Genomic DNA, 7278 nt, shown 5'->3' on the forward strand with positions numbered 1-7278 from the left:
TAAGGATACCATACTGCGAAGCAGTGCTCCAGAAGAAAACGGACAGGCATAGTGTAGGGAGCACCTAGTCTCTTTAGTAGAATCGCTGCATCTTAGTTGTGGCAATAAAACCCGAATATCGAAGAAGGTGCGACAATGCCGTGAGTTTCAAATCAGGTGATAAGCATTGTTTTTACTTTCGTTTTGTCGGTGCTGGCGAATATTCGAAACCCATTCTGCACTTTATTACTTTGTGGTTGGTTCGTGATGATGACACTAAGTCTCGTCATCCCTGAATTTAACTGTATCACGTTGTCTGTAACGAGTGTCTTCCGCAGAGACCATTTTGAAGGTTCACTACGGCTCCACCATCTGTCGGGATGGTTTAAAACTTCGCATATCTGTTGTTTACATTTGTTAGTTCATTGTGAAACCCTATTTACCGCTCTGACGTCACTTATACGCCAGGAATAAAATCAGGTCTCGGTACCTTTTGGACGGATAGTGTACGAGCTGTGTTCGAAAAAGTATCGTGAATTTTGTACTTTCGCGGGTTGTATTAGTGCGATTCGTGCGATTTTTCGTTGTTGTGTTGGTAAAAATGTCTGCAACGTATCGGTGCATTGGTAACCATATCGAACGTTTAGTCTGTCGTCAGTTGTCAAGAAAGTTACACGAGTTTGCTTACGAGTGTCTAGTTTTGATTTGTTTTAAAAATACACAGGAAAACTTGCGTTTAATTTTGCAGTAATACATGGAATAAAATGTAAAAAAGTTTTAGAAATGTTGCATGTTGTTTTTGGTGAAACTGCTAAGAGTAAATCAAGGGTTTAAGAGTGCTGCAAGCATTTCCAAGAAGGCCTTGAAGAAACTGAAGATGACGGACGTTCTACACGCCCTAGCACACTAACAAAAGATGAAACCGTGGAAAAAGTGAAAAAGTGATTACTAACATTGCCGGATCACTGTCAGATGTTTTGGCTATGAATGAACTCGTGACAGCAAAATTTGTGCCAATGCTCAGGAGTCGCTATACGAAGTCAACGATGCAGAACTAATGAAATGTGTCAACACAGGTGACGAAACATGAGTGTACGCGTATGACGTTAAAACCAAGGCTCAGTCATCCCAGTGGTGACATTCTGAATCGTCAAGACTGAAAAAACTTTGGCAAGTGCGATCGAATGTGAAGTTCTGTTCACTTTTTTCTTTGATTTTAACGGCATAGTGAATCATGAGTTAAGGTGAAAAGATCAGCAAGGAGCTCTGCCTACAATTTCAACGTCGTCTATACGACACAATTTGGAAAAAACGCCCAAATTTATGGCGGAAAAATTCATAGCTTTTTCCCCGCGATAATGCACACCTGCTCGTTCGTAAGATTTTGACGAAAAAATAAGACCACTGTAATGATGCCCCAACCTCTATATTCGTCAAATATGGACCTGTTTGTCTTTTTTCAGCTTCTTAAAATAAAGAGAACCTTAAAGAGCCGTCGTTTTACATGCTAAGATGAGATTAAAACCGCATCGCTGAAAGAATTAACTGCTGTTCCGAAGATTGAGTTCCAGCTGTGTTTCGGGGATTGGAAGAAGCGCTGGCATAAGTGTGTAATATCTAGTAGGGACTACTTGGAAGGATATAACATTAATGTAGACGAATAAATAAAATTATTTCCAAAAAATGAAAATTCCCAATACTATCTGAACACACCTCGTATGAAGTACACAGCATATTGTGGCCACTTGGTGCTGTTTCGTGCCGCCCACCGTTGGTGGTGTCGCGTTACTTCTCCAAATCCGAGCTATGCTCCATCTCTAATGACGTCGTCATCGATGGGACGTTAAATCCTAACCTTCCTTCTTCCTGAACGCCATGGCAATTTTTACCAACACATAGCTGAAAGTTCTAATAAAGTAAAAACTAATTACAGGGTTGAACTGAAATGGCACGGCAAGGTATATTCAGAAAGGCACCTATTGTATTTCTGAATTAAGGCCTTGAAGTAAAAGAAGGACTTGTGTTCCTGCTCGTGGCAAAATCGCAATTTAGACTTTCCTGGAAGTGATGAAACTGGTTTAAGGCAATTTCACTATCAGTCGGTGCCGCCTACGATTTGTAAAGGGCTCGCCGCCATCTTGGTCATCTTCAGATAAGCTTATCTCGTAATCCGTCTGGAGACGTTGTCTGACACGTAACAGAAGCAGGGCACTGCAGACCTGTTGGTAGCATTGTAAACAAGGTGAATGAGATGTCGATATGGCCACAGTTTTACATCTACTGCAAAACATGATACGGTGTGTGACTGAGGGTACTTTGTGTGCCACTATCACTTCCTCTTTTGCAGTTCCCGTCACTTAGCGTTCGACAAAAGACCAGTCGCTGGCAAACCTCCGTCTGAGTCCGAATCTCTCTAATTTTACCTTCATGGTCTTTTCCAGCGATGTATGTAGGAGGAAGTAATATATTGCTTGACTCCTCTTGGAACGAACGCTCTCGGAACTTTAACAGTAATAACACCTTGATTCTGCGGTGAGTTCCTAACTGGTGAGGTCATTGGTTCCTAGGCTTACACACCACTTAATCTAACGTAAACTAACTTACGCTAAGGACAACACACACACATATGCCTGAGAGAGGACCCGAACCTCGGACGGAGGGAGCCGCGCGAACCTTGGGAAGGCGGTCTAGACCGCGCGTCGCATCTGCCTTGCCTCCAATTAGTTTTATTAGTCGTCCCAATTTAAATCGTTCCATACGCATACTCACAGATATTTTATGCACCAACTGTTTCCAGCGATTGTTCTGAAAGCGTATAATCATATAATAATGGGTCTTTCTGTCTGTTGATGAGCAATTTTTTTACTTTGATGGTTGGTTGCTCGCACCAAGAGTCGGATTTCTGTACATCTTCCTGTACTACGCTACAATTTTGTAGCTTTGCGAGTTCTCTGTATAAAACATCATTTTCAACGAAAAGCCTCATGGAACTTCCGATGTTATACTCCAGGCACAGACACACACACACACACACACACACACACACACACACACATATATATATATATATATATATATATATATATATATAGTGAGAAATAACGGTCCTAAAACACTCCCTTGGGGTACGGATGCATTCGCTTTTACGTCTGAAGATTTCACTTCGTCGAGAGTGACATGTTGTGTTCTATTTTCAAGGCAGTCTTGTTTTCAGTTACAAAGATGATTTGATATTTTGAGAGCTTGTAAGTCCTTTATTAGGCGGAAGTACCAAGCTGTATCGAACGCTACAGGAAATCAAGGAACAAATCACATACGAATATACCATATGTACTTTCCCTCGGTGAATAACCAGAAAACCAAACATGCAACGTTATGGACAGATGGTATAATATAAGACAAACAGTCCGCCGCCGGTAGGTGAGTGGTCAGCGCGACAGTATGTCCGTCCTAAGGCCCCAGGTTCTCTTCCCGGCTAGGTCGGAGATTTTCTCCGCTCAGGGACTGGGTGTTGTCCTAATCATCATCATTTCATCCCCATCGACGCGCAAGTCGCCGAAGTGTCGTCAAATCGAAAGACTTGCACCCGGTGAACGGTCTGCCTGACGGGAGGCCCTAGTCACACGACATTTACGTTTTTTTTATAAGACAAACAGAAATAAATCGGTCCCTTAAATTAAGACTCAAATATCAAACAGCCACTGTCGGACACAAAAAACACAAAACGCATCTACATGTACACCCGAAATTAACAACTACAATTTAATTGCAACTTCTAAAACAAATTCCATTAGTAATGGTTCAAATGGCTCTGAGCACTATGGGACTTAACATCTGTGGTCATCAGTCCCCTAGAACTTAGAACTACTTAAACCTAACTAACCTAAGGACATCACACACATCCATGCCCGAGGCAGGATTCGAACCTGCGACCGTAGCGGTCACGCGGTTCCAGACTGAAGTGCCTAGACCCGCACGGCCACACTGGCCGGCTCCATTAGTAAATATTACATGTCTGAATTCATTGTAAACAAGAGGGTTAATATGTGAAGGAAGTACTTGATGCATACGAACAACCTCATAATCAGCCAGTCGGATTCCCGAAGAAGGCATGATTAATGGCATGGGGCTCCCCATAGTCTCAATATGGCAACGGTAAAAGGTGTTGTCGGGGGAGCTGAGATTTATTTTCTACCTGGCACTGATCCTCACAAACTACTTCTCGTTACCTCTGCCAGATGAGTTGCATTTGAGAAGCCACTCTTCGCCATACTGTTGGGCCTGCGGTAGATGCGTTTTAATGTTAACTGTATGGCTGGACACTAAGTTGGAGAATCCTGTCCAGGATGCTGCACAGCCTTCAGATTAGCCTCGATGGCGGTGAGAGACAACCGTAGTGATACCGACCGAAAACATGAGTCACCCGCCTCCCCACTGAACCTGGGGCTGTGCAGACCTGACGGTACCATAGCCCCCCCCCCCCCCCCCCCCTGTAATATATAGTCGTAAGATGCCCCAATGGATAGCCCGTCAAAAACTGAACACAGATCAAGCATGAAAACACGAAGATGTACTGAACTATGAGAAAAGAAGAAAAACAGAAACAGTGATGATTTGCAGGAACGAGCATATTTGGGTGTATACGGCGTCGTGGTTATTTGGTTACGGCGCTGGACGGCGAAGAGAGAGAACAGGGTCCAAATTTCGCTCATTCCCCAAGGAGTCCTTTTTTTCACAAAATTATGAACTGTCCGTCTGGTTACTGATGTGTCTGTTCGCTGTACTCAGATTTGTGTGTGTGTCATGATGTAACGCCCGTTTGTAGCAGTGAGGTGTAAGAAAGGGACCGCCAGACGTACATACCTCCTAATTTTTCTGCACAAGTGCCACTTGTTTTGACTCTTGCGTTCCATTTTGGAAGTTTTTGACTTTTGAGTTCCTTTGTTGTAACATAGTTCACATTCGCTTATTTTTTTCTTCTCATTTGTGTGAAAGGCCGATGTGGCATCTCGCCTGCTGTCACTGTACATCACATTTGCTTGAGACGGTAATACATTCTTAGCACATGACATATTCTGTAACCGATGTGTAGTATGACAATTGCCAAGACTAAAGATGGAGATAAGACACGTCAACGACCGGACGGAAAGTTCATAATTCTGTGAAAAAAAAATGGACACGAGCTACATTTGAACTCTGCACTTTCCCTTCGCAGTCCAACACCGTGACCACGTAGCCACGACGCCCCAGCTGCGCAATTACTATAGATGTTCCACATCTTGGGCTCGGGCAGTTCACTGTTCCAATTTTGCTTCTTTTTTCATAGGTCAGTAGACCATCTTCGTGTTTTCATCGTTGACCTGTGTTCAGTTTTTGAGGGGCTGTGCACTGGGGCGGGCATCTTACAACTAAATCTGAGAGGGTTGCGATGGGACTGTGCGAGATGTGCGTTTTCTACCAGGCCGCCTCCACTCTTCTACGACGATCAGCAGGCGTCCGACCATAGCTGGCCACACACTACGGAAATTTCCGACGGGCTACGGATATTTCCGAAGGGCTTTGGAAACCCCGCAGGCCCCTCCTTCCGAAAGTGGAGTCGCGACCTTGAGGCCGTAGCCTGCGGGTCGCGGAACCGGCGGTCTGGACACACAGGACCGCATCTCTGCGACGGGCCACATTCAGAAAGTCCGTGCATTCCCTGCGGTTTTTCGCATGGCAGCAGGTTATGGTTTCTTCAGATACTACGAAAGACGTTCTTTTTTTGGAACAGATCCGTGAACATTACACAAACAAGAATGTACAAAACAGGGTGTGCCTAGAGATAGCTGAAACATTTCTATTCGATGTTTCCACTGTGGGCCAGCGTTTAATAAATACTAAACTACAAAATTTGAAATTAAGTTTAGAAAATTGCAGGTCTCTGAAAAATTGTTCAAATGGCTCTGAGCACTGTGGGACTTAACTTCTGAGGTCATCAGTCCCCTAGAACTTGGAAATACTTAAACCTAACTAACCGAATGACATCACACACATCCATGCTCGAGGCAAGATTCGAACCTGCGACCGTAGCGGTCGCGCGGTTCCAGACTGTAGCGCCTAGAACCGCTCGGCCACTCCGGCCGGCGCAGGTCTCTGACAAACAGTGAATGTATAGTAGAAATTATCAGCATGGTGAGAGTAACGAGTTGCTTGCACTATGAGGGCTGTTCGGAAAGTAATGTCCGTTCGGGCGCGAAATGTACACCACGGTGAAAATCCGCTGAAGCTTTGCACAGACGTATTGGGCGTTGTCTCTAGTACATCCGTCGATCGTGTCACGTCGCTCTTTTCAGTTCTGAGCGCATAGTGAGCACGTAAAGATGCCTAGAGAATAGTGTCTCCCGCCAAGTATGAGGGCCTGGTGACAGATTTCGCCTCATGTTATGCAGTCCACATAACATAACTGCCACGCGTTTCTTTCTTCACCACAATTCTCGGCCGCATTCTGCAGGGGCAATGAAGATGCTCCTGCAGCGTTTTCGATGGGAAGTGTGATCAGCCACAATACAGCCCGTAATTGGCCGCCCTCGGGTTTCATCTCCGCTCACACGAACCGCTGGCTATAAAGCCAATATTCTGGCACAGACAGCGAGCTGTAGACCAGCATAGAGAACTGGTGGAAAGCACAGGCGGCTCCCTTCTATATTAAGGGTATTGTAAGTGTGGTACAACACTATGACAAATGTCTAGGTCGAAACGGCGACTATATAGACAAGTAGCTGGTAGGAGTAGCTAACTGTTTCAAATAAGAACAAAAAGGTTTCCGGTTCGCCACCGATTGGACATTACGTTCCGAACTGCCCTCACATATTCGTTATTGTATTACCCATAACTGTATTACGGCCATTATTTTACGCCTATTACGTATTACTGTACTTTACCAAGGATCCAGAACACACACTGCTTAGCACATCGGGTTTTCACGTTTATGAGAGGAGTGTGCACGATTCTGAATCAGACCCACATGGCTGGAATGTAGCTTCTGGGCAATCCAATTTTGTTCGCCAACTTTGTATGATGTTTTGTGACAGTACAGCCACATATCGCTTTTCCATAACAAATAAAATCAGTAGCTTAATGCTTTTATCTATGCTGGAGGAAAGTACGTCGTTTTGATGAAAAGTTGTTGCAACAATGTCATAATTGATACCAGGCTTTATTGACGGACGTTCACCGTATTAAATGCCCTCCATATAATCACCCCCATCTGTACCCCCACACAGATGGAAGGCGTCCTACACCGTCAGAGCGCACATGTGT

The sequence above is a fragment of the Schistocerca serialis genome, chromosome 9 (assembly GCF_023864345.2).
Source record: "Schistocerca serialis cubense isolate TAMUIC-IGC-003099 chromosome 9, iqSchSeri2.2, whole genome shotgun sequence".
Taxonomy (NCBI): domain Eukaryota; kingdom Metazoa; phylum Arthropoda; class Insecta; order Orthoptera; family Acrididae; genus Schistocerca; species Schistocerca serialis.